Genomic DNA, 27,497 nt, shown 5'->3' on the forward strand with positions numbered 1-27,497 from the left:
GGGTGCTGTATTAAGCCAAGTTGGCTACGACCATGAAGAACACCCGATTCTGCACATCAGCCGCAAACTGATAAGTAAAGAGGAAGCGTACAGCTCTTCCAAAAAAGAGTGCGCATGTTTAGTTTGGGCAGCGCAGAAGTTGTCGTGTTACCTGTACGGAGCAAAGTTTGTATTTGAGACGGATCATTGCACTTTAAGTGGCTGCGACAGATGTCCCCCAAAATTGGTCGCTTGCTCAGATGGAGTCTGGCTCTCCAACAGTACAATTTCTCGGTGCGTTATAAGAAGGGGAGACTGCACGGAAATGCTAATGGCTCGAGAAGACTGATGTAAGCGGTATAACTTAGAGGAATCTCCTCCTGTGTGGGTGTCTTTTTTAACTTTGTTCCGAGTAATCCGGCTGTGGCAATTTCAAAAGGGGATGTTTCGCGCTCTGTCTGCACAAAATTTAAACAATTTTAAACACATTTTTTTTAAGAGTCTCGTTGTCAATGGAAGAAGCCTGGTGATTCTTTGGCGAATTCCGAGCGCTTGCGGGTGGGGCAGTGCTTTGCTGTTTGGAACGTCCCACCTGCGCTTTCCTTTGTTGGTGGTGCTTTGGGTTCTGCCTTCGGGGCGCTGATATTGCAATGCAGGGGACCAAACGGACGCCATCTCATCTCTTCCTGCCCATCGGTCGTCAACGCTGGACATTCGGGATTTTTCGGGCGGCGGCGGAGTTGTAAGGATTCTGGCGACAGCCCGCCTGGGTTAGCTGCGTAGTCGGCCCGGGACATCTGCAGCCGGGATCCCTGCATGGCGATAGGGATCTTGGTTCCCCCGGCTTGTCCCCGCTTGGGTTATTGGATTCGAGACGGAGGACTGTGCTGCCGTTTGTAAACAACATTGTTCCCGGAAGACCTGTCCGGCTTGACAGCGTGAGAACTCTCGTTCGGACGCGAAGACAACGCTCTCTCTGAGGGGGTGATGATCCAGCACTCTCTCTCTCTCCGGCGAGACATGTGACGGGGCGTGTCTCTATGTGAAGTGGTGTGTGTGTGGGTGTGTGTACGACAGCGTAACTTGGGCCACGCCCAACCTGGAGAAGACCTCCTAGAACCTGGGGAATCCTAGGGACCGTACCCTTTTAAAACCGGACGACGAGTGCTGTGAGGAAGAAATCCTCGATCATCCTCAGATCTTCTCAGATCCTCCGACCTTCCCCCATCACCCCCTCCAATGGGTTCCTAAATCTTGTAAATAATGTAAACAAACCGCCTGTACAGTCTGCTTCATAACCAAGTCCGACAACGTCATTCGTAGAAGGCACCTGCGGCGCTGAGTCAGCTCACTCAAGGACCCCTCATCTCTTCACACGCGTAATGCAACAATCATAGCATAGTAAAAAAACAGACATTCGTTATGAAGCTTAAAATCAACGCGCTATAGGGCAACGCTCTATAACAAACGTAGGCTTGCCACAGGAACTGAAAAATAATATAGCGTGCTTTAGGTTTACACAGATATAATAGTACTTGAAAAGCGACCACCTGAGCATAGGCGCGTTCATAAATCCGGCCATGACGCTTCGCTGATCGCCCCGTAATTGCTAGGTAAAGACAGTAATCGCTGTCGGCGCTGTCATGATATGCATGGCTCTAACTTAGAACTAGGCATTAATTGTCGTCAATTGCCTTTAAGTGCGATTTCCAATATATAAACACCGAGATAAGCATGAAGCACAAAAACATGGAGAACCAACAAACACAGCGCTCAAAGCGTGTCGCTTGTTTTATTGTGTTTCTCGATTTCGCACTCTTAATTCTGAATAAATCAAAACAACACAGCGAAACTCATCATCATTTTAGTCTCTGCATTACTATCACATTCATTTAATACTGTCTCGGTAAAAATGAGTTTATGGGGGTTTAACGTCCCAAAGCAACTGAGGCTATCAGGGACGCCGTAGTGAAGGGCTCCTGAAATTTCGGACCACCTGGAGTTGTTTAACGTGCACTGACATCGCACAGTACACGGGCCCCTAGAATTTCGCCTCCATCGAAATTCTAGCGCCACGGCTGGGATCGAACCCGCGTCGTTCGGGCCAGCAGCTGAGCGCCGTAACTACTCAGCCACCACGGCGGCTCGGTAGAAATGAGCATTACATTCGCTCGCGTAAAAAAACAATCGCAGCTCGTCGGCACCTGCAGCAACAGAGTGCGTCGTAGGCAATGCCAGCATTCGTGTTACTCTGAGAGGTGTGCTTACGATTGCAAATACTGCTACGCGATGCGAATTGAGCAGAAGCTTCTGCAAAACGAACACAATAATCTGCGGAGTGCTGCGATCCACGCTTACCGCCTCGGGCGCCGTGAAGTCTACGGGTAGTTCCTGGCTCTCCGTGAATGGCGCACACTCTTGTGGTACTCCACAGCTCAACAGTAACGACTTCCAGCTTTGTGCGAAGATGCACAATTCGATGTCACCCTGTTGCGTCGAAGAGTACCATGCGCTAAGCACGATTCGCAGTGCTAAACACCGCCCCTGCTCGCTCCCAACAATTGTGCCTCTCGCCCCCAGGGAAGCGACGTGGTGCGGCCACCGCGCCGGCAAAATAGCCGGGGTTCCTTCTAAGCTGCGAAAGACTGCTAACATCTGGGGTGACATGCAGGGCGCGGCTTGGTGCCGCCAAACACAGTCCCACAGAATGCGATAATCGTCCGGCTGGCGCCTGTATTGCGCGGCGAACAAAATAAACGCTGGTGTAGGCGTCCGTGTCGAGATGGGCCCGGCTGTTCTTAGCTAAAGGGTCTTAGCTAAAGGCGTCTTAGCTAATGGGTACCAAGTAGAATCGACATTTGTGCTACTTGGTGTATCACGGAAAAAATATAAAGCGCACTCAGGACAACGGACAACCTTGTCTGCTGTACTGAGTGCGCTTTATATTCTTTCCGTAAAGGGGGCCAAGATTTTAAAAAAATACCCCCAAAATACCCAAAGCATTCTTGCGAATATAATTTAGGTGAATGTTGCTTGGAGGTATCTAAGGTACCTAGCAGTGTTTTTGTTTTTCGTTCCGTCCACTAGCACAGTTAGTTTGAAATAATTCATAAACTTTTTAAAATATTTCTTGAAACCAGACAAGCCCGGGAGGTGTGTACTACCAGGTATCTTTAGCGAAATCTTTTGCATTTCGCAAAACTTCTAAGCCTTTCAAACATACACTTTCAAACATACAAATTAACTGCTTGCTTCGTGCTCCTGAATGCGCCGTGATTCTATGGCTCTAACTAGCGATTCGGTAAAGATCTGTCAACTTCGCGCCTTCTCCGCTGCAAACGAGAGAGCTTCGGGTGCATATCGTTCCGAGCTGATCGCCTGTGGCCGGTGACTGCGCAGATTTAATAAATCATGTAGCTTGATTTGTGAGCTAAAACATACTGTCTATGAGTTTTGTCCACAGTGTAAGAATATATTCTCCAACTGCCACCGTGGTCTTGTCACTAAAGCCATTATTATTAAATTTTATAGCACACAAAATTCTGGCATTTACGCAGTGACACGTGATATTTGTGCAGGGCAGACGGCCGTCATCAGCATTCAAGAAAGCCAAATTGGGCCTATCGATCAAACGGCATTCGAAACAACCTTTATGGTTTAGATGCTTGCTTATTACTCATTCTGTATTTTTTAGTAGAAATGCATGGGTGCTGCACAGATGCGGTGGAATATGGTTGCGACCAAATGCAAATCAGAACTTAAGGGCACTTAAATGTAACGCAAAATAAAAAGCACTGGATCCTCCGTTCCATCTTCCGCTTTTTTTTAACCTTTAGCTACTCTTAGTTGCATTGCCATGTCAGAAGCTTGTGTGTCCTATTGATAATATAGAATATCACTTGTGAGTGGTTCATGGGGCAAGAAGGCAAGACAGCGATGAAGGTTACCCTCGGGGCCTTCTTCAGAGAATCAGAACGAGGAAAGTATAGGCTGAATATTTTATGAAAACTGCCCAATTCTCATGTGTTGGCAAATCTGCAGCGTGCCGCTCAATTACCAACAGCGGGAGGAAGAACATAGAAAGCTATGTGCAGGGTTAACAGTACTTACGTTCATATAGCATGTCCCACAAGCGCCGCTGCCTCGGATTCGCAATGTTCGTAAGGGTTTTTCTGTTGGCGTTCTTTGTCGTTTACATCGACTGAGCCCTCCATTTGGGCCCGTGCGAAAGGAATCTTCATAACCTCCGCCCCCAATTTGCTCTCAGGGACTTCTGGTTCAGCATCGGCATGCCCTTCGTAAGACAGCTGTTGATTTTGTCCGCCACCCGCCACCGGCATCCGAAGTGCGGAGCTGACCTCACCAGCTACAGGTCTTGTGCCCTCGCTTTCAACTTCCTCCTCGGTCAATACCAATGGTGTCTGAAAGCTCGCCGCTCTCGGTACTTCCTCGAGTCTTTTACGCTATCGATGCATTCTTGCGGCAATGCAGCTATGCGATACGCAGGTGCTGTCGTAATTTGGCTTCTCAGTCGCTACGTCGGGGGGGGGGGGGGGGGGTATCTTTATCTAGACTCGATCCGCGGGTGCCTTTTTTTTTTCAGGCAGCATAAGAAGCTGACCCTATCCCAGCGTGTCCGGTGCTATTGCGCCCACGGGCTCAACTGGTCCCGCTGTCTGTTCAATCTGTACCAGCAGGGTCTCGAGCCAGATGTTGCGCGCTTTTGCCATTTCCACATTTAACTTTTGGATCCTCAACCTCTCTGCGCCTGCTGGACCTCGATCGACCTGCGACGCGGTTCTGTCATTTTCAGCTTTAACTTTATCAGCGGCAACGTCTTCTCGGAACCTGGCTTTTTGCCACTGCCGAGCTCTCTCCACCATGCCCCGCTCTTCATTGCGACCTGTGTCGCCTAGTTCAGACACAAAAACAGGAGCCAAACCCACCGGCACCATGTGTTGGTATTCAGAGTCCGTTGCCGCAGCGCTTCCCGTCGCCAATCCCTGGCCTCCTTGAAGATGAACATACTGCTGCCCTCCTGCCGTCGCCCGTCTCTGGCCTCCTTGTAAGTGATGGCCAGAATCTCGATGTCTGCAGCCGGACCTTACGACACGCCGCTGCACGCTTCAACTGGGAATCTTGGTTTCAGCAGCCGATCACTTTGACGTGCCGCTTCTCGCTTCAAATCAAGGACTCGGTGTCTGCAGCTGGTCTTTATGAGGCGCCGCTGCATGCTTTAAATTGGTATCTCGATTTTAGCAGCCTGTCCTCCTGACACCCAGATCCTCGCCCCAGCGGTAGCCTCTTAGCAGCCGCTCTCCTTGCTGCTCCCTTTGTTCTGATCTGCTGGACTGCCGTTTCACTCCTGCGGCTGCGTTGCGGGAGCGTCGTCTCTCTCCTGCTTTCTGTCTTCCTCCTGTGCTACCACAGGACCCTGTCGAACTGCGCCGGAGAATTTTCTTCCGCGACGGTGACAACGAATTCGGCGACGTCTTATTGACACCGACAGTTTGTCAGGAAACAAAGAGATTCACTGGAGTTTATGTACATAGCTTACGGTATTTACAGCCAGGTACGGCAAAAAGATGCATGGATCTAGCTAGCAAGGCATAGCCGAAGATGTAAAGCTCGAGCCGTAGTTCAGAATAACCGACTGGACTCTCGCGCTCAGTTTAAAAGCCTCAAGGTCCAGCCCACAACTGAAACACATCCAATTTATTTATTTTGTCCTGAAAAGCCCCTTGGACCGGGGTTTGACAACAGGGGTGGGCGGTTTTACAAAAGAAAATTTTCAATGGCTGTCCTGAAATTTTACGCACCGGAGTGGTGAACCGCTTCTTCAGACACATCATTCCAGTCCTCCTCTGTTTGGAAAAAACAGGTGAAGATGCAATGATGTGCGCGAGTGCGACAGGTATACGGACTTGGGATGACTTGTGCGGGATGAATGGCGGTGAGCGGGAGATATAACGCCGTCATCAACTGGAAAATGCGGGAACATGTAGTAGAGAACCGGCCCGCCTATTTTACGTCGAGTTTCTGGATTGCGAAGATTCGGATCACATCATTTTAGAGATGTGACACTAGTATAGGAAGAATAGTCATTAAAAATAAACCGAGCTGCGTGGTTTTGAATAGATTCAATGGAGTTGGAAAGATTTGTCTGATGAGGGTTCAAAACTGAGCATGCATATTCTATCTTGGGCATTACAAGAGTTTTGTAAGCAAGGGTTTTTTACGGTCGGCGAGGCGAATTTAAGATTTCACCTGAGAAAGCCGAGAGTGCGATAAGCCTCGTTAGATATTTTCTCTATGTTCGAGAACGACGAAAGATTCTGTGTTAAAATAAGTCCTCGATATTTATAAGATGTCACGTAGGATTTTACTGTCCCATCAAAAAAATACGTGCGCACTATGTGGGAATGGCGGCAGTGGAATGTATTTAATGCCGTTTTGCTGACATTTAAAGACATTAACTATGCTTTACATTATTGTTCTACTGTTTATAGGTCCCGTTGAAGAATAAGGGCATCTGAACAATTGTTAATCGGTCGGTGTATAACACAGTCATCAGTAAACAAACGGATGTTAAAAGATGTATCCTTAGGGAGGTCACTGATGTAGATTAAGAATAGCAGTGGGCCCAGAACAGAGCCCTGAGACGCATCAGAAATCATAGGGGACAGCGGAGAGGAATAATAATTATTATTTGCGAAAAGGAACTGCTGACGGCCGATCAAAAAACTACGCAACCAGTTATAGACAAGGAGATGACGATTTAGGCGTGAAAGTTTCAAGAAAGGTTCTTATGAGGAATATTGTCAAATGTTTTCTCGAAATCTAAAAACAGTGAATCTACAGGTATGTTAATGTCTAGGTGGAAACTGATGTCGTTGATAAAAAGTGCGAGTTGTGTATCCTAAGATAAACTCTTAAGGAATCCACTCTGACTGGAATGAAAAAAGTTGTTACAAATTAGAAATTGCCGTTAGCGAAAAAAGGCTGTGCTAAAAATGCATTTTGAACAGCTATTATTATAATATTAATTTTGCATTTTTGTCCCTATGCCTAAATTGCAATACGAGTGTCTTCTAAGTATGCTACGAATAATATTTTGAACATTCTTAGAATTGCATCAAAAATTCATTTTCTGTCCGCTTAGTATATTTATTATACCATAAAAATCTACTAATGATATGCGTTAAGGACATTAAAGATATGCTAAAATATAGAAATGATTGGTTAAAATATACTAAAAATATACATTAAATACAATGAAATTGTAGTATAGAGATACAATTAATACACTAAAAATATAAAATTATAATATTAAAAATATGTAAAGTACGGCTTGGCATAAAAAGCGTACTAGTCGGATTCACTGGATAATACTGATCAATATTGTCAACATCCGAAGTAATGACTGAACATCATCGTAATCACCAGAAAACAGGCAATCCTATAGAAAATGCATTTTCATCAAGAAGTTTACGGCAATGGAAGGTCACCTGACGGGGTAATAATAAAAATAAAAATTTATTTTGGGGGAAAGGAAATGGCGCAGTATCTGTCTTATTTATCGTTGGACATCTGAACCGCGCCGTAAGAGAAGGGATAAAGGAGGGAGTGAAAGAAGGAAGGAAGAGAGACGCGCCGTAGTCGAGGCCTCTGGAATAATTTAGACCACCTGGGGATCATTTAACGTGCACTGACATCGCACAGCACACGGGCGCCTTAGCGTTATGCCTCCATAAAAACGCAGCCGCCGTATTTATGGCGGCAAAACGCTAAGGCGCCCTTGTACTGTGCGATCACCTGAAGGGCTCTGAATGAGAATTATGTCGCCACACAATCATATAGTGACGGAAAGTGACGTCAGCGACACGGGAACTGCTCCGACAAGCGTGATACTTGTCATGGCTTACATATAGCCCCTCCCCCCCTCTCTGAGAGGAGACACATTATCTTGTCCAGTGAGGTGATATTTGCGCAAAGCCTCTGGGCCCCCAAATTGTCGCACAAGCGTCGGAGTGGTCGTGCTCAAATCTGCGGTCCATCTTGAACCGAACTGCTAGGCTAAACTTGCGGCAGGCATCGGTCAGCAGTCGAAATGTCAAACAACAAATACATAGGCGTCTATGGGTGCCGGTCGACCTTGCCAGTCGGGGTCATTTTCGCTGGCATGTTCGGCCTCGGAGGTGCGCACGGTGCCGTTGCGTTACAACGCTGTCACGCTGTAAACACGTAATTTAATTAAATAGTAATTGCCTTCCTGCTATAAGTTAGCATTATCGAATGGACGAAAAAAAAAGGAAGACTTTTCACTGCTCGCCGAAACGTGATTTTGAGCACTAGATGTTCCACGGCAGCTTGAAGTATGCTGAAAATACGTTTACGGGGACAGCTCATTCGTTAGAATTGAAGTATGCTTTGGACAAATTAATGCCGTATTCGCGAAAGTTCACTTTTAGTATATTCCCAACACGCAAAGGGCATTTCCCGAAACACGAATTTCAGCACTAGATTGTTCTATGGCAGCTAAAAGTCGGCTTGAAAAATTTATAAGGACTGCCCGTTTGTTAAAACTGAACTGTACTATCGACGAATCTATTTCATATTTACGAAAGTACACTTTTAATACATTGACAACATGCTAAAACCGCATGCATATTTTTTCACGTGTTTGAAACGAGCTCGAAGCATGCTTTAAGGGATCATGATGCTAGGTTTTTATGGTTCAAGGGCAACTAAGGCCAAAAAGCGCCAAACACGAGGTTTTTATTCGACTCGCGCTGAAATGTGTACAGATGATATCATTAAAACCAGGTGTATGGGGCCTAAGTGTAGGGAGTATGTGCATTATTATAGAGTCTGAAGCGGGCGCCTAAATATCTGATGGGATAGCTTAAAATGATGTATGATGCCTAAAATTGTTCTAAAAGGAGTTATATATGAACGACGAAGCCAGGTAGCCTCAACCACAGTCCGTGCTTGAGCAAGAGGGACGAGCCGTCTGGCAGCTATGGGTAAGCTCAGTACTCTCTTCAGCAATGAGGAGGCGCTGAGGTTACTTTCAATATGAAATCCCTCTTAAAAAATCCTACATCAGTTAAAAATATAAAAACTCTGTCCAAGGAGAACATGCGGTGATAATCCAGTCTGGGGCATACGATTAACGTGTGGGCAACTCAGATGTGGAGTCCACATCTCTCGCATTGTGGTGCCGGAGTATCCTGTAAAAGATGCGAGTGTGTGATGTATGTCCTATCCTCCGTCTGCAGAGAGCAACTTCTTTGAATCTATTTTGTTTTTCTGTAGCATACCTCCCAATTCGTCGTTTTATTGTGTGCAGTTTGTCGTCTGCTTGTTCATCCCAAACCTGCTGCCACTTTTTGCGAAGTGCCGACCTAATATATAGCCTGAGGTCCTGGTATGCAAGTAGTTCTATATATCCATTCTACTCAGTTCTGCACCTGATGCTGCAAGCCTATCAGCTTCCTCATTTCCATCTATTCCACAGTGACCTGGTAGCCAGCATACTGTAAATTTAAGTTTCAAAGTGTGTGCAAGCATAAAGCATTTCAAGAGGGAATTCATTACAGGGTTTTTACAGGGTTTCCCAGAAGTCAGGGCCATAATCACACTTAAGGAATCTGAGTATATAACAGAGCTTGGGACTTTCTTTTCCAGGATGAATCTAACAGCCAACAGAATACCATGGCATTCCACAGTAAATATGCTTGTGTGTCTATTCATTATTTCTGTTTCAGAATATTGACAACTGTGCACTGCACATGAAACTGAGGATGTCTTTGAGGCATCAGTGTAGAACTCTGTGCACTGATATTTTTTGTAGCGAGAAATGCTGTTTTATGCCAATTGGTGACCAATTCTTACCAACCTCCCGAAAAGATGTGTCGCAGTCAATTGGATACACTTGCCAGGGAGCAACTATGTCTTTAGAAGAAGTTACCAAATACCAAAAAGTTGGAGACTGGTATGTTCATGTATTGGAAAGAGTGGCGACTCTAATGGGTAAAGGTGGGGTTTCAGACTTTCGGTTTGTAAACAGCAGTCTACTTGTTGGGTTTCGCAAAAGCGCATTGCATGGATGGTCAGCATGAGATAATATCTTCGTAGAGTACGTTATACATGTGTATTTCCATCGTCGTTCAAGTTACCATCGGTCCGCGTCAACGTACAAACTTGCAATTGGGCTTGTACGGAAAGCACCAGTAGCCAACCGCAGGCCAAGGTTCTCCACAGCGTTGAGCATATTTAAGGTGATTTTTCGTGCTGACTCGCACACTACAGAGCCGTAGCCTATACGTGATAAAAAGTACACTAATTAGAAGACTCTGCAGGCAGTCTCGATCTGTTCCTCAAGACTGGTGGGACTGGCCTTTTAAAAGGTTAATTGATTTTATGCATTTAAGTGAAAGGTTCTTAATGTGTTTGATAAATGTAAGCTTTTCGTCGACTATGACGCCAAGAAATTTTGCGCTCTTTTTGGACAGCAATACTCTGCCCGTTAGTTTTGATGTCGAGATTAGGTCTAATGCCACGTTTTTTGTGAAGAGTATGCTTACAGTCTTTGATGAATTGAGTTTAAATCCGTTTTGGTCTGCCCACTTTGCTACTTTGTTTACTCCTAGTTGAATTTTCCGCTCACAGATGGAAAATTTACATGACTTGTAACTTACTTGAACATCGTCGACATAAGCAGAGTAGGATATAGGTATGGGCAAGACGCTCTTTAATGAATTCATTTTCACTGTAAAAAAAGTGCAGCTAAGAACGCCGTATTGAGGGACACCGTTACCTTGTATAAACTGCTTGGATAACGAGTTCCCTACACGGACCTTGAATGTCCGTTCAGACAGACAACTTTGAATGGAGGACAGTATATTTCCCGCGGTACCAAAGACAAACAGGTCACGGATGATACCACAGCGCCACGCGGTATCGTAAGCTTTATCCAAATCAAAGAAAACAGATAAACAGTGCTGTTTATGCACAAAGGCATCCTTTACGTAAGATTCGAAGGCAACGAGCTGGTCAGTGGTTGACCGGTTAGCTCTAAATCTAGCTTGGCGCTTGCCAAGAAGACCGTTCATTTCAAGAAAATGCACAAGGCGATGATTTACGATTTTTTTCAAAGAACTTATATAAGCAGCTGGTTAGGGCAATTGGCCGATAACTGGACGCAAGTGTGGCTTCTTTGCATTTCTTCAATACCGGGATAATAATCGCTTCTTTCCAGGCTTTTGGAAGACATCCAGCAGCCCTTATCTTATTAAACAGGCACAGGATAGTTTCAAGGGTTTCCTCATGCAAGTGACTGAGCATTCCATATGTAACCCTGTAAGGGCCTGCTGCTGTTAACACAAGTTCTCAGTTAACACAAGTTCCTCAGGCAACTTTCAACTCTTGTAAAGTAAATGGGATATCCTCCTACTGATGGCCTTTTTATTATTATGAACAGGTTTGCGCTCCTCAGCTAGCTTGTATCTCAAGAGGGCATCTGTATAATGAGCTAAGCTAAAAGTGTATTCAAAGTGTTTGCCTAGTGCATCTGCTTGGTGCTGCAATGTATCACCAGCAGTGCTAACAAGAGGAATTAGATGTGGACTATGCCCTTTAAGTGTTTTTAGTCTATTGAACACATTATGTGTATCTGTGCAAGAATTTACAGAGGAGAGAAATGATTGTCAACTTTCCCGTTTGGATATACGGCGAGTACGCCGGGCATTTTCTTTAGCTCGCTTAAAGATTATCTAGTTGTGTATCGTAGGATAACAGCATTTCGACCATGCATTATTTTGGTCCTGACGAGCTTTCTTGCACTGCGCATTCTACTATGGTCTTCGTTTGTTTTTTGTTTTACCTGATGTCTGTGGGATGGATTCCTGTGCACCGTCTATTATATACAGTGTGATCAGGGATTGAGATTAATCTATACCTATTTTTGTAATTGACGAACAGGGCAATGCTGATAGTTCCCGGAACAACTTTCAATCAGCAATCTGTTCTTTAAACTTCCTAGGTTTATTTACCCTCGTGTTGATATTTTCTGTATATTTCAAAGAAATGCGGAAGTGATCACTTCCATACAGATTTTCAATAACAGCCCACTCAGTAGCTGCCAAGAGCAATGAGACACAATAGCAAGGTATATCGCTGTGTATGAGGTGTGTGTTGAATAAAAGTATGTTGGTTCTTTTCTATTTAATAAGCATGAGCAAGATGAGAACAGGATTTTTTTTATTTGTGCTCCTCGAGAATCTGTTCTGGTACCTCCCCATAATGGGTGGTGAGCGTTAAAATCACCAACCAACAGGAATGGCTCGGAAACTGAACAATGAGTTTATCGAGTTGATCAATCGATAGCCGATGATCTGGTAGGATATATAGTAAACATATTTTGTTACTCTGCCAAAAGTTAGGGCTCGTATTGCCACTTCTAAATCAGTCGCCAGAGGAAGATATTGCGAGGCAATAGAATTCTGCACCACAATAGCAACGCCACCTGATGACTGCACACTGCCTTACCTGTCCTTCCGGTATACTGCGTACCTCTTTAGAAAGTTTTTGTGTGTTGTGTTTAGGTGCGTTTCTTGTAGGCAAAATATGCTTGGTTGATATTCCGCTAGTATTTCATATATGTCACCCAGATTCTTAAGTAGACCTCGGCATTCCATTGGATAATGGTCTCTAAAGCTATATTTCTTGGTGAGAAAACGATGATTAGTGGGAGTTTAGATGTCGCCGCCTTTATCAGGCGGCTTGACTGGCGGATGTCTTTTCGGTTTAAGGCGGTCTCGAAGACTCCGTCTTTCTAGCGGGCCTCTCTCAGCTCCTCCGACGCTGAGAGTGCCGGTGTCAGGTCCATTGCTTTCGGTGGAGACGCGGAAGCAGACGTTGAGTTTTCAAGAGGGAGAGATTGCCTCTCATTTGTCTGTGTTTTCCCAGAGGTCTGCGAAAAGTTGACCTCTGGGACATGAAAATCTGGTTCAGCCGGAGGTTGCTTGCTGAATGCTGAATTGCGTGCCCACTGAGAGGAGACGCCGCCCGGCCCCCCGGCGTGCTGCGTCAGCGTAGGATCTTTCTGAGAGAAGCGAGAGCTTCTTCCGGGCTTCCGAGAATGTGATATTTTCTGTTACTTTCAGGTGAATTATTTTTTTCTCGTTTTGAAATTTCTGGCATCATCGCAAGTAGGCGGCATGTTACCCGTGACAGTTTGGACACTCTACTTCAGTGGCACTGCAGTTGTTGGTTGGGTACTCATGGGTACCGCACTTAGCACATGTGAGTTTTCCCCGGCCCGTTTTTGATCCGTGTCCGCTCTTTTGGCAATTCAAACATCGCGGGTTGGGGATATATGGACGGACTTTGCAGTTGATGACCTTTCCATTTACAGCGTCTGGAAGATGGGACCGTTCAAACGTAAAGATACTGTGGGGTGTCACCACCTCTTCATCGTTCCGCCTTATGGTGATGCGACGAAGGGCAATGACACCTTTATCTCGGAAGCCTTCCAGGATGTCAGCTTCTGTTTTTTGGATCAGATCCTGTTCTGATATGACACCTTGCACAGTGTTTACATTTAGATGTGGAGTGAAGGTCACCTGTAGGTGAGCAAACTGCTTTTGCCTCAGAAGGATATCTGAGTGGTCTTTCTGGGACAAATCAACAAAAAGGTCCCCAGATGAGAGTTTCTTTGCTTTGTACTTTTTCCCAATCAGTTTCTCAAGGGTTCGAGTGATAACGAAAACGGACATCGCTGCAACGGGGTCATAATCTATTAAAGAGTGTATCACTAAGAAGTGAGGAAAGTGGTCAACGTCAGGTCGGGTACTGGTGACTGTTTCATTGGTGCGGTTCTTTTTCAGGGGCCAATCAGATTGTTTAGAAGGAGGGGTACTCATGTGCATCAGCGATGCAGAATTGCGTGCCCACTGAGACGAGACCCCGCCCGGCCCACCGGCGTGCTGCGTCAGCGTAGGATCTTTCGGAGAGAAGCGAGAGCTTCTTCCGGGCTTCCGAGAATGCGATGATTTCTGTTACTCACAGGTGAATTATTTTTTTCTCGTTTTGGAATTTCTGGCATGATCGCAGTAGGCGGCATGTGGCCCGTGCCAGTTTGGACTTTCTACTTGAGCGGCACTGTAGTTGTCGATTGGGAGCTCGTGGGCACCGCACCACGCACATGGGAGTTTTCCCCGGCAGGTTTTTATCCGTGTCCGTACTTTTGGCAATTGAAACATCTCGGGTTGGGGATATATGGACGGACTTACAGTGGATGGACTCTGCATTTACAGCGTCTGGAAGACGGGAATATTCAAACGTCAAGACGATGTGGTGTGTAACCACCTCTTCATCGTTCCGCCTTATGGTTTCTAAACGTCGCCTGTGGTTCACCGTCTTATTCACAGGAAGGTCCCGGTGCCCCCCGCATGGTAAACAGACGGGGTGCCTGTCGGCCGGGGCTTGACCATGGCCCCGACCGCCACCGTTCATGGTTTCTACCCTTCACCTTACAACCTATCGCCACGGTGCGGATGACAGCTTCGGTATGGGGGCTAAGGGTCCGTGGTGGCGCCAAGCAACATCAACTTGAGACTCAAAGTGCCCTTGCGGGAGCATGCTTTAAGTGACGTATACTTCAGACGAATTAGTTTCAAGTTTACGCAAGTACACTTTTAATACATTGACAACATGCTAAAAAAGCATGCGTATTTCTTCACATGCTTGAAACGTTCTTGAAACTTGCTTTAAGTAATACATACTTCCGACGAATTAATTTCATATTTACGAAAGTACACGTTTAATACACTTACAAGAAGCTAAAACCCCTCAATATTTTTTCACATGTTTAAAAGGTCCTCGAAGCATGCTTTAAGTGACATATTTTTGGAAATTTCAAAAGGAAATAGTTCTCATGCGAAGCATAAAATTTTAGGAACCAATTTTCGCTATATTTTAGTGCCTTCACGAATACAAAATATGTTTAAAATACATTAAATATTTTCCGGCCGCATTTTCCAAACATAGCAGTTTTTGCTAAACGTCATAATTGTCTACACACAAACACACGCAGGCTCCATCAACTTAGAACAAACCGTAGTAATGAAAATTGGCCGTTAGTTATGACATTATGACGACGATCCTTTTTTGGGCGCTGGAATGATCTTACCTGTTTCCAATACAGCGGCGCAACTCCAGACGATAGTGACTGTTAAAAAATGTACGACACGATTACGCTGTTCATTCCATTGGTGTTCTGGAGTACTTTGGCGTTGAGCTCGTCAATTCCAGCAGATGAGGTGGTTACCTTCAGTGCTTCGATTAATTTGCAAATTTCGTGACGTTCAAAAGCGATGACTGGCATGTGATGATGTTGAAGGTTAGGAAAACAAGGGAGATTGCCTGTGGGCTCTTTTGGGGAAAACTGAACAAAACGTTGATTTTAGGCTGGTTGCCACTTCATTATCAGGAATGGGAATGTCGTTGTGGTGAAGTATTCTTACGGATTTCTTCGGCCATGGATTTATAACCTTCAGGAACTGACGTGGGGCTTTTTCTCAAGATATCAGGAAGTGAGGTAGAAAATAATGAAAGCTTAGTTTTTGCAGCTAGAGAATGAGCATTTTATCAGCGCCGCGGTACTTTTCCAATGCGCGTAGTCATATTGCAGCGAGCGTCAATATGACTGGTCTCCTACTGCTTGCAACGCCCCATTAAACTTTACAAGCTCTAATAACTCTCTCCCAAGCTGACGAAAACAGCGTCCAATTAGTTACAGTCCTGCCCACTCCCCCCCTTCACCCCACCCCCCTCCTAACCATCACAGCGTAAGCGAAACCCTCTCTTATGCAGAAAAGGAAACAATCACCAGGGCACCAATCTACCTCTAGCCCCGTGTCACCTACGCTCCGCCATCGCACACGGCCTTCTCAACGCTTAGATTATTATGGCGAACTAGCAGCATCGTTTCCATGCATCCTTCCTACTGGGATAAGTCGCCGCATTCTCGGCTCTTCTGTTTCTCCGAAAACCTGTCATGTCGGTGGCCTCTGTTTCAGCGGGGCGACGCCTAAGAAAGGGGCCCAAAGGTTGCCAATTGTTTTGTAGACAAAACGACCTATGCATCGAACCCAGACCACGCGAGTACATTTCCTTTATCACACACGGGCCTGGCCGGCCCATCCCCTTCGATCTCTCTTGGTCATAAGTACGCCTTAGGTAATAGGTATACCATAGGTAGCATAAGAAGGTCCTCCCACAGTTTCCGCCATCGCCGTTAGATGACATTCTAAGTCACATTCGCGGTATTACAGGACGTGCTACGTCTACCGCTATGGACGAGGGTGGCACTGGTGAGCACTCTCAACGTTAGCTTACACGCAATAAACATACCTATCCACGAGAGCAGCAGATTGGAAAGCCGTCGCCGTAGCTCAGTTGGTAGAGCACCGGAAGCTATATGCGGAAATCGCGGGTTCGGATCTCGCCGGCGGCATGGTTGTTTTTTTTTCTGCTGCTTTGTAGGTAATTTTCTTTCGACCAATTGATTGGCACTACAATTTTAAAAAATCGAAACATTCCGCTATGCACCTTGATTTCGGTGACTGTTGCCTTGATTCACATGTCTGTCAATCGAGCCCCTCAATTCATTATATATATATATATATATATATATATATATATATATATATATATATATATATATATATATATATATATATGTGTGTGTGTGTGTGTGTGTGTGTGTGTGTGTGTGTGTGTGTGTGTGTGTGTGTGTGTGTGTGTGTGTGTGTGTGTGTGTGTGTGTGTGTGTGTGTGTGTGTGTGTGTGGGCGCACGCGTGTGTGTGTGTATGCGTGTGTGTGTGTACCTGGCAGGTTCCCACAGCTCAGTAGACAGGTTGGCATCTTGTCACAAAGCAGACTTCAGACATATGGTTTTAGCGAGAAGGCCAGCAGTAGTGCTAGTGCATTAAAAATCGAAGTGCTAGCCTATTCTGCTTTAACCCAAGCTATGCTAAATCGACCACCACCTTTATTTAATGTTGTCTGAGGAGCCGCTCGGCATTTAAACCCGCATCGAGTAACGTAAAGTTACAGTTGCCCAGTAACTTCGACGTTATTTTTACCGAGTGGTTGTTCACAAGAACACTCGGTGCTTGCTGGCAAGCGGACCTCATCAGAAATGGGGTAGTCCTGGTTGAACGGGAGACCGTAACGTAAAGGTACTGTTCAACGCTGATGCAGGCTACTATCGCGAACTGCGTGCACACTTCCGTTTTTAATTATATTAGTAACGCTGCTCACAAAGATTATGAGATCATGTTTATGATTACGAGAGCCCTAGACCTCTTTCAAGAAAAAGGAAACGGACACTCGCAAATCTAGTTCATGTGCGTTCATAAAAGAGTTAGTTGCAAACGATTTCGCACAGGCAGTTTCTTTCTCGGTCGGAACCAGCGCTGAAGTGAAGTGCGCTTCGACATGATAGTCGACAAGAAAACCTGCACTACCACAACCGTAATGGGGTCGAGGTCACCGGCAAGCACTGGTTATTGCTGTGAACACCCACTGGATTCTGTGACGTCACAATACTTGCGCCAAGTGCAGCTTGACGTCAATCGATGCCGGCAGAAATGTCGAGTGCTTCCTCGGACAACATTAAAAATTACAATAAATTTTGTTCCACTCAACGCTTGACACTGAAGCTTGCTAGAAGGCTTCTACTTATGCCCACAAAAGAAATCATAACATCTGTTTGCATTCGAAACTGTGTGTTCTCTTTAAAGAGTCAGGATCGTTTCTTGACATTTGTGTAGCCATATATATATATATATATATATATATGTGTGTGTGTGTGTGTGTGTGTGTGTGTGTGTGTTAGACATCCTGCATACGCAGAAAAATAGAGGCCCTTTGTTTATCTGTTTTAATGGCTTGACATTTTGGAGCGTCTTCTGTAGGCTTGCGTAGTAATGTAATAAGAGCGCCACTAGCTGAAATGTATGATCAGAGTACATGTATATATATAATATTTTCTTTCTGCGCTGACGTTGTAGCGTCAGGCGCTCATCTGCTGCCGCCTTACTTGTTCGCATGCAGAAGATGAAAACTGCCCTAGCTTTAATAGCATTTATGCTGGTAATAATGGCTACAGTGCAGTAAGTACAAGATTTTTGAATTTGCTATGAAGCTAAAGACTTGTTTTGGTGCAAGTGTTTTTAGTGCGCCGCGCGCATTTATCCGCTTTCTGTCTCTGTTTGTCCGCCCGTCTGTCTGTCTGAAGCATTTTTGGAGCAGGCTGTTCACCTGCTCACTTGTCTGTCTGTCTGTCTGTCTGTCTGTCTGTCTGTCTGTCTGTCTGTCTGTCTGTCTGTCTGTCTGTCTGTCTGTCTGTCTGTCTGTCTGTCTGTCTGTCTGTCTGTCTGTCTGTCTGTCTGTCTGTCTGTCTGTCTGTCTGTCTGTCTGTCTGTCTGTCTGTCTGTCCGTCCGTCCGTCCGTCCGTCCGTCCGTCCGTCCGTCCGTCCGTCCGTCCGTCCGTCCGTCCGTCCGTCCGTCCGTCCGTCCGTCCGTCTGTCTGAAGCATTTTTGTGGCAGGCTGTTCACCTGCCCACCTTGTCAAGGTGCCAGGCCAAATAATCGTGAGACATATATCCATGGTTAACGAGATGAAGACGACAACACAGCACAAAGGCTGGGTTATCGTCTTCATCTCGTTAACCATGGATATGTCTCACGATTATTTGACCTGGCGCCTGACAAGGTTGGTAAAGCTTGTGTTGTGTTGTCTTCTTTGCTGCCATCATCGTCTTTTTTTGCCCCCTTCAATCATGAATACGTACCAACTAGGCCAACTTTTGACGTTAACGCAATCGTGAGCGGCTGCTCGGGAAGAGCAACCCTGGTCGAAACCAAAGTCCCACCGATGGCAGCACCTGCCATAGGGGGGCGGTGACCCATCGCTTGACCACTGCACCGCTTCGCCAGCAGTAATAGGAAGACTACCAGAAATCTACCAATGTTGAGACAGACCAACTCTGCTTATACGGACACTAGCTCATTATTGCTATCCGAACAACTGCAATCCCTGAACATTGGATCCGTAGACTGGAATTGGAGTGAAATCCGAACTGCTAGCGTGCATAATTCGTAGTTGGTCTAGGCACGCAAATCGACCATCATTTTTTTTACAGTATAGGTGTTATTGTATACGCTCAGAGATTTTAAGTGGTTAATGCAACTGTGTTACTGACATTAAAAAATAGAACTACCACAGTAATTTCAAATATTTGTACAGGCAGAAATGGCGAACGCATCAAAATATGTTCAAGTGATTCTAGTAAGCCGCACAATTCTAGTATTTTATCCCTGAAATACCGCTTAATCAATGCGACACAAAATCTATGTATACTCACAGCAAAAATTCCCGAGTGGATGGGAGCTCAGGTTCATTTCGTTGTGCTTAAAATGCCAAGGAGATTTCAAAGAAACAATCTCAGTTTGCATTGCTTTCCGAACACTAATTTTTGCTTTGCTTGTATAGAACCGTGACTATTTTTCTGAGATTAAGCGCCAATCATCATTTTTCGAAATCCTGTCAAGAAAAGTAGTAAAAATTTCCGGCATGCATGGGTAAGACAGAACGAATTTAGATGTTTCCAGCGACATGCATTTCAAGCAGAAGGCACATTACCAACTCGAAGTGCATTCCATGTGCTCTAACTCTGGTACTTTGATTGTTCTTAAAGGGCGGGTGATTACGTTATGGACTACCAACCACACGGTCGGTGCATCGGTCCGGTGAGTGTTCACAATGACAATCAATGCCGTGCGCGTCATTGTCTTTGTAAATAGGACACCGTATTGGAAGCTCAGTTGGTATTTTATATATACGTTCTGAAGTCCTTCAACTACAAACTTTATATCGGTTGTACATTCTTTCAAAGCGAATTATTTGAATCGTAGAGTATTTGGCCTGCTTTGTGTTGAGTGAAATAGAGATAAAGAGCCGGAAGAAGAAGCAATCGTTTTCTGGTTAAAGCATTAGAAGCTGTTAAGGAAATTGTGTCCTACTTTCTTCAACCATATCCTCCTCGCTAAATTCGGTGTGACTCCGCCTGTGCCTTACTTAATTCTGACGTACATTTTAGAGACTGTGTTCATGACAACGTAGTGATAGTATATCTTGCGAAGACTGTTCACTACAGCCAGTACAGAGCAGGTATACTGTATTTCAGGGTTAAGACTCCACTAAAAACTCGGTCTCTGCGGCGCCAATGCAGCCTCTGCTGAACAAAAATGAGTTGATATGTGTACTACCTTCTATATATAAACTAAAGGTATATTTCTTCTAAAGCCCGCTATATTAGATGTGGTTCCCTTAACGAAAACTAATACGCTTGGAATACACGGCGGGATATTTACAATGTACCTTAAACATATCGTGTATTCATGAATGCACTAAATATATGCCGGAACTAGGTTCCTAAATTTTATGCTTTTTATTCCAAATATATTCTTACAATTTGGGAAAAACACGTCCCTTGAAGCATGCTTCGAGCACGTTTAAAATACATAAAAAAATATGAGTGTGATTTTAGCATCTTTTAAGAGTATGAAAAGTGTAGTTTCGTCAATATGAAATTAATTCTTTTGCAGCATACGTCACTTAAAGCATGTTTCGAGCACGTTTCACACACGTGAAACAATATGCATGCGGTTTAGCATCTTGTCAATGTATTAAATGTGTAATTTCGCAAATATGAGTTGAATTTGAAGTAAGCGTCACTTCAAAGATGTTTTGAGCACGTCTCAATCCCATGAAAAAATATGCATGCGCTTTTATCATGCTGTCAAGATATAAAAAGTGCACTGTCGGAAATATTAAATTATTTCTTCTGATGTATACGTCACTCAAAACATATTACGAGCACGTTTCAAACACGTGAAAAAACATGTATGCGGTTTAGCATCATGTGATTATATTGAAAGATTACTTTCGTAATTTTGAAATTACTTTCTCTGATGGACACTTCAATTTTAACAAACGGGCAATCCTTTTAAACATATTTCAAAGCACACTTTTTGCTTCTGGAGAACAATCTAGTGCTCCAAATTGCATTTCGGGAAATGGATTTTGCATGATGGCAATGTATTGAAAGTGTACTTTCGCAAAAACGTCATTAATGTGTTCAAAGTATATTTCAATTCTAACGAATGAGCTGTCCCGGCCATAAACATATTTGCAGCACATTGCAAGCTGCCGTTGAACAGTTAGTGCTCGAAATCGCGTTACGGGCAATGGCATGCTGGCAATGCATTTAAAGTGTAATTTCGTAAATACGAATTCGTAAATACGAAATTAATTCGTGCAAAGTATACTTCAGTTCTAACAAATGGCTAGTCCGCGTCAGCATATTTGCAGCACAGTTCAAGCTGCCGTGGAACAACCTATTTCTGGAACTCACGTTCCCGGGAACAGTGTAAACTCTCCCTTTTCTGTTGCCCATTCGTTTATGGTAACTTCTAGCACTAAGGCAATCACCACGCATTTAAATTACGTGTAGACAGCGTGATAGCCTTATACCGGCAACGGCGCCATACGCACCTCCCGGCCCGAACATGCCAGCGAAATGAGCCCCGACTAGCAATGCCGACCGGCTCCCATAGACGCCCATGTATTTGTTGTTCGAGATTTCGACTCCTTACTGGTACCTGACGCAAGTTACAACTTGCAGTTCAGTTGTAGGTTGACCGCAGATTTTAACGCGGCCACTCCGAAGCTTGTGCGACAATTTGGGAGCCCACAGTCCTTGCGCAAAAAGTGCCTCACCGGGCAAGATAATGTGTCTCCTCTTGGGTGGTATACATAAGGCAAGCCAAATAACACGCTTGTCGCAGCAGTTCCTGTTTGCTGACGTCACTTTATATTGTCATTTGCTTGTGTGGCGACCTCATTACCGTTCAGGCCCCGTCATGTGACCTTCCAATGTCAGAGACTTCTTGATGACAGTGCGTTTTCTCGGTGATTGTGTGTCTCCTGATGTTTATAGCCGGTTGAGTCATTGCTTCTGATGTTGACAACATTGATCATTATTATCCAGTGAATCTATAGAATTTCTTACTATTAACTAGATGGAAAGCTGGAGCCCCGCCTATGGGAATTGGCATGGAGCTTCCTCGAGACCACCTGTAGCACCATGGGCGCTCTAAGTATCATGGGGCGGAGAGCTACCGACTGCAGAACTACAAATTTTGGCCAAAAAATAATGTAAAGCAAACATTGTTCGATAATCAAGAATGTCCCATCATTCAATATTCTGTCTATAAATCGCCACAAACGAGCCAAAAAGCACGTAAGTGCAAAGTTTGCTCAAAAGAAGCGATGGCTTGCTCTCCTATTGGCCAAGCATTGCAGACCACCAAAGCAAATATTTCGTGCTTAAGGCGCACTTTTAAAAAGTGATGTTCCTGAAAAAACTGCTGCCGCTTCAACATTTTAAAAGGGTTTTCCAGAGCATTTCGGAAAACAAAACCTTGTATTGGCGCCGTATGCTGTTGCGTTTCCGCTACTATGGCTTTTGCACACTACTTTTACGCCGAAGTCGTCTGCGCGCGGAGCGTGCCATGGATACGGAATGGGACATCTCTGTAACGCCACTCTGTGTTCCTGAGAAAACCTACTGTCCTGCACCAAGTAGCTCATCGCACCCCCTGGTGCTTTGAGCGACCTTGTAGGTTCAGGTGCAGTGCCGCCAGCTTTCCCTCTAGTTAATAGTAAGAAACTCTATGGGTGAATCCGACTGGTACACCTTTCTTAAGCCGAGACGAAGTTCATATAATTTTAATGTAATAATTACGTATTTTGGTGTATTTTCTTTGTAATGCCTTTAATGTATAGCTTTAGTAAAATTTAAATGTATTAATTGTATATTCTTAGCACTATTTTATGTGCTTTATGTATAGCTTAAGTATGTTTTTAATGTATCATAAATATACTAAGTGGACAAAAAATGTATTTTTGATGCAATTCCAAGAATGCTCTAAATATTACCTCAAACATACTGAAGCCTGTGGATGAAAAATGCACTCGCTGTTGAATTTGAGAATCCTTAGACTGTATTAACACATGCTCTAATGCACCCGTTCTCCGCTACTGGCAGGGTGGCGCAAACGTTATCCCGATACGATGAGCATACAACATTAACCTTATGTTCACACTTCTAAGCAATGCAGTGACAATTGCGAGCGGAGACTGCCAGATTTTTCGTCCGAAGGCATGGCTCGCGATTGCGTGAGAATAGCATAGGTGGAAAAGTCGTCGCTTCGAGCTGGTATCCACACTTTCACGGCGAAAAGTTGTCAGACAAAATAAATTATACGATGCACAAAAGAAAGGTAGTGAAGAAAGATGCCCCTGGAAAGTTTGTTTCAAATTTATTTATTTTTCAGTCACGCGTAAAGACGTTAATGTGGTGCTCTAACTTCAAGACATTGCCTACAAGCCTGAGTGGCAACTGCGGCTTTTTCTGCACATTGCGGTCTTCAGCTCAGTCGAAACCTCATGGTCAGTATTCACGCGAAGCTGAAACAGAAATAAGCGCGAGATCATTGGATAGAACGCGGCAAGTACGCGGCAATAGAACGCGGCAAGTACTTACGCTTAGGAGGCGTTTTTTGTGGATCTGTGCTCGTGCAGTCCATACGCGTTTGCAATCACACTGTGGCAAAAAAACAGCTCTTTATAGATGCTAATAGAAGACACGCCCTTTCAATATTTCCAGCAGCACCCATCTAAGCCGTACTCCAGAATAGGACAGCGAGCATTTCTTCCGAGTGGGCCCCCAGTTCACATCATTGCAAGCACAATGCCGCTGCAAGCCCACCGACTCTAAGACGCCACACAAACACAAGATGGTAACTGTCGCCGAAAAACCCAGAACGCCAGTAGGAGCCTACAGGACAGGGCACCAAAAATCACCTCAAGTATTTCGCACACATGAAGGAAACACGACAAACATTTGAAGTGCAAGTGCTCAAAACTGCGCCCTTTCATCTTCTCGTTCACGCGTGCCGTCGGCAGCACTCGACGTAGGAGCGCTCTCGTGCGAGCTGCACTGGCGGGTTTTCTATTCCAGTGACCATAGTGGAGGTGGCTCCTGTAGATATTAAAACATTCTAAGTGCCTAAATGTTTGCTCATGGAAACCCCGTGTCTTTTCCTTAAAAAAAAATTCCGCAGAAGGGTAACTTTGCTGAGTATCACGAAAAGATTTTTTGTTTAAAAAAAACGAGTGCTTCGTGCTTCTTATTTGGCGCTTGTAGGCTCGTAAGAGGCAAGCCAAAATGGCCAACGCTCCGCGCCACTCTGCTGAAACCCAGAGAGCAGCAGCAAACAATATTACAAGAACTCAATACAGAGGCAGCACTAACGCGGCATGCAAAACACCGCTGGTTCTGTTTGGGCTCATTCGTTACCCGCCTAATCAAAATGAAGCCAAGGACACTAGGAGCAGTGCATTCGATCATCATCCTTCCTTGCGTTCGCAGCTCAGCACGGAAAAAGCAATTTTCCTCTACAAGGTGTGCACTACCACTTTCATCCTCCACAGATGCTCTTCAAGTTTGTAGGACGTGGTCCAGCCCACTGTTACAAGCAGGACGTGTACTAAGCTCAACATATATCCACATGTAATCACGCCACTCCCCTCCCTTTTTTTTCCGCACCCTGTGGTAGAAAGAGAAACATTTGCTCAGGCCTATAACTAGTTGATCAATTTGTTGTTTTTTTTTGTGCATTCGCGCCTGAAGCGTGCCTGGTTAATAGATACAGGGACGTACGTTTTTATGTGCCTGATTTTTAAAGAATCCTGTGCGTAAAATACTGGTCTAACAGAGAGCAAACAACGCCCACTGGGTAGAATATTGTTGCCTAAGTTGTTAGAGGTCTAATAAAACATCGATACTTTCCTGTCTTTGGTAGAATTAGCGAGAAGCTGTTTTCCGGCTACGAGTGCAGTTTTGATGATGCGATCTAAGCAGTCGGTTTCACTGGCTGCGCCATCTGCCGGACGGGGAGGCAAACGACAGTCTCCGCTCGGCGGATGCGAGAAGCGCGCTCTCTTCGAAGATGGGGTTCGTCTTCCCGCCGGAATTACTATCACAAGGAACGTCATTGCTTCTACTACTAAATACCGCACTGCAAACGGGACATCGACCGCACTGCACGCACTAATAACTCATAAGTCGTCACTTGCGAATAACATGTTCATCCGGCAGATGGCGCAGCCTGTGAGACCGGCTGCTTGGCTCGCGTCTGCAAAAACTTTACTCGTAGCCGAAAGCAGTTCCTCGCTAATTACACCAAATACTGACAAGCACTGATGTTTATTTAGATCTGAAATACCTTAGGCAGTAATTTTCTACCTTTTGAGTTGTGTTTGCTCTCGATTAAGCCAGTATTTTGCGCACAGGAGTTTTTTTCAAATCCGGCACATAAAAACGGCAGACCCCGTATATTTCAGTTCTCTCCCCTGCACGGCAACAATTTGTCTCGTATGTAGCTTGATGCGTCTTCTTCGAATACACCGTGTTTCTTGTATATGCACGAGGAAGCTGTCACCTATGCAAACACAACCAAAATGCGGCTCCAAGAGGACGGAGCGGAGAACGGAGCTAAATTTTCTGCGATACCATAACTCTTCCCAATTTTTGCACGCCAGAAAGTAGTGCAGTAAACAATTCTGCGGTAGCTAACCTACTGTCCCCTCGATAAACAAGATAGGCTCTTCATCCATTAATGCTGCGCGTTCTCCTTGTTACCTGACCCTCTCGTTTGTTAATAGTGAGATCCCTTTTAACTAAGCCCGATTACACCGCCATGCTTTGAGACGCCAGCCTTTTAGGCTTTGCAGCAGATAGCCCGTTCAGTAGCCTGGGCTCATTGCGAAAAAACGAAATTTCATAGAGCTGTCGTAGTCACTTCTGCTTAGGCTTGCGAAGAATAAAATAGTATAGCGAGAAGAAAGGAGCAAGCATATAGGCATCCCGTCAGTTCGAGTGTCCAGCAAGGCAAACTTCCCTTCGGCTGTTACATCACTCATACGCGCACGCAGTCAATGCACTTTGATAAGCACGTTTACAAAGCGCATTAGACTGGCTGCATTACACTCGTTTTCAAATCAGGCGAGAAAATCTATTTACATTCTTTTCCACACGATGATTTTGATCGTAGCGAGTACGAGCCCTAGTACAAACCCCGCTAGGCCAGTGCATGTGCTCAGATTCTTCGTCGTCAAGATGGCATAGGGCAGTGAGTTGAATAAGTCCCTCTGAAGAAACTATCCTGGTAGATAGAGATAGCAATTCAGCGACCTTGAAAAAGTTACGCGAAAAAAAAAGCTAGTAAAATTGCTAGGTTCTTGAAAACGCATTTCAAAGATACTGACCAACAGAACCCACTTCGCTGAGCACCAGTTTCCGCGGTCACTGCAGTGCGACTACACGTCATTTCAATATGCACCTTACATAAAGTGCTTCGCAACTGGTTTTGCCACAGCCTCACGCATCAGTTACTATCTGTAAAAGTGCAACGTTCGCAGCATTGTAAAGCGGAGACTGCGGTGGTTACAGGTGTTTTAACCCTCACCGATCCTCGTTTAGTTTCCCAGCCTTGTCTTTTTCAAGCAGGTCACAGTATTCGAAGGTTTCATTTTGATCGCAGCGTCGTTTCGGCATTGAGCTGCTTTGTCCGTTTTGCTGACAGAGCGAAATATTTGGAAACCCATTTAACGGGGTTCACTGCAGCAGAATCGCATGCAGTACGAGAAGAAAATAAAGGCATTACCGAAGTCGTCGGGCCAATAAGGGCTAGTCATGCACAAATCCGCTTACCATGCAGGTACCTGTTTCTTGCACTGGATAACTAATTTTATCATTTTTTTCATCCAGTGCAGTCCGAGAGGATTTCCACCATTCTGCGCACCGGGATGCAGCTGTCACCGATTGGGATACAGCAGATTTTCGGCGCTGTGCATGAAAAACGGAGTCATACCGCCTGCCGGGTGGCGGCGTGTACCAAGTCGGCCTCCAATTCGAGTATAAATTTTTATGCCCCTCATCCCAAAGCAATAAAGTACTTTGTTATAAAGAAATACAACTCTACATTGCGATCAATTCTGCGATCAATAACGACTGAAAAAGGACAGAACTGAGTTCTGGCCCGGCAGTTAACTGTAAGGCACGGTTAACTACCTTCTCGGTTGGAAACAGTTTAGGGGCGCAAGATGGGAATGTTACGTACCAGGTAATTACGACAAGAAACAGAACGCTGATTAACGCTTGCTGACATTGTTTCTTCAGTTGTCTTTACGTGTGCGTCAAGTTCCAGTCTCTAAGGATATTCTGTGTGTGTATAAAGAAAAACAACAGAAAACCTATCCTGTGCATAAGCAAAAGGGGCCATGTGATGTAGTGGACAAAAAGATGCGATTTTT

The 27,497-nt window shown here is 44.9% G+C and overlaps 1 long non-coding RNA gene across 4 annotated transcripts; it reads left to right on the forward strand.

The window, feature by feature from the left end:
• Nucleotides 1–18,006: 18,006 nt before the first annotated feature.
• Nucleotides 18,007–27,132, forward strand: LOC144132587 (uncharacterized). 4 transcript variants are annotated; one of them, XR_013314867.1, is made up of 4 exons: nucleotides 18,007–18,165; nucleotides 19,753–19,804; nucleotides 23,788–23,920; nucleotides 26,953–27,132. It is a non-coding gene; the product is annotated as an uncharacterized LOC144132587 (long non-coding RNA). The 4 variants fall into 4 exon arrangements; XR_013314868.1 differs by lacking the exon at nucleotides 23,788–23,920; XR_013314869.1 differs by lacking the exon at nucleotides 26,953–27,132 and having other exon boundaries at nucleotides 23,791–23,806.
• The last annotated feature ends 365 nt before the right edge of the window (nucleotides 27,133–27,497 follow it).

This window comes from Amblyomma americanum, chromosome 5, assembly GCF_052857255.1.
Source record: "Amblyomma americanum isolate KBUSLIRL-KWMA chromosome 5, ASM5285725v1, whole genome shotgun sequence".
Lineage (NCBI taxonomy): Eukaryota > Metazoa > Arthropoda > Arachnida > Ixodida > Ixodidae > Amblyomma > Amblyomma americanum.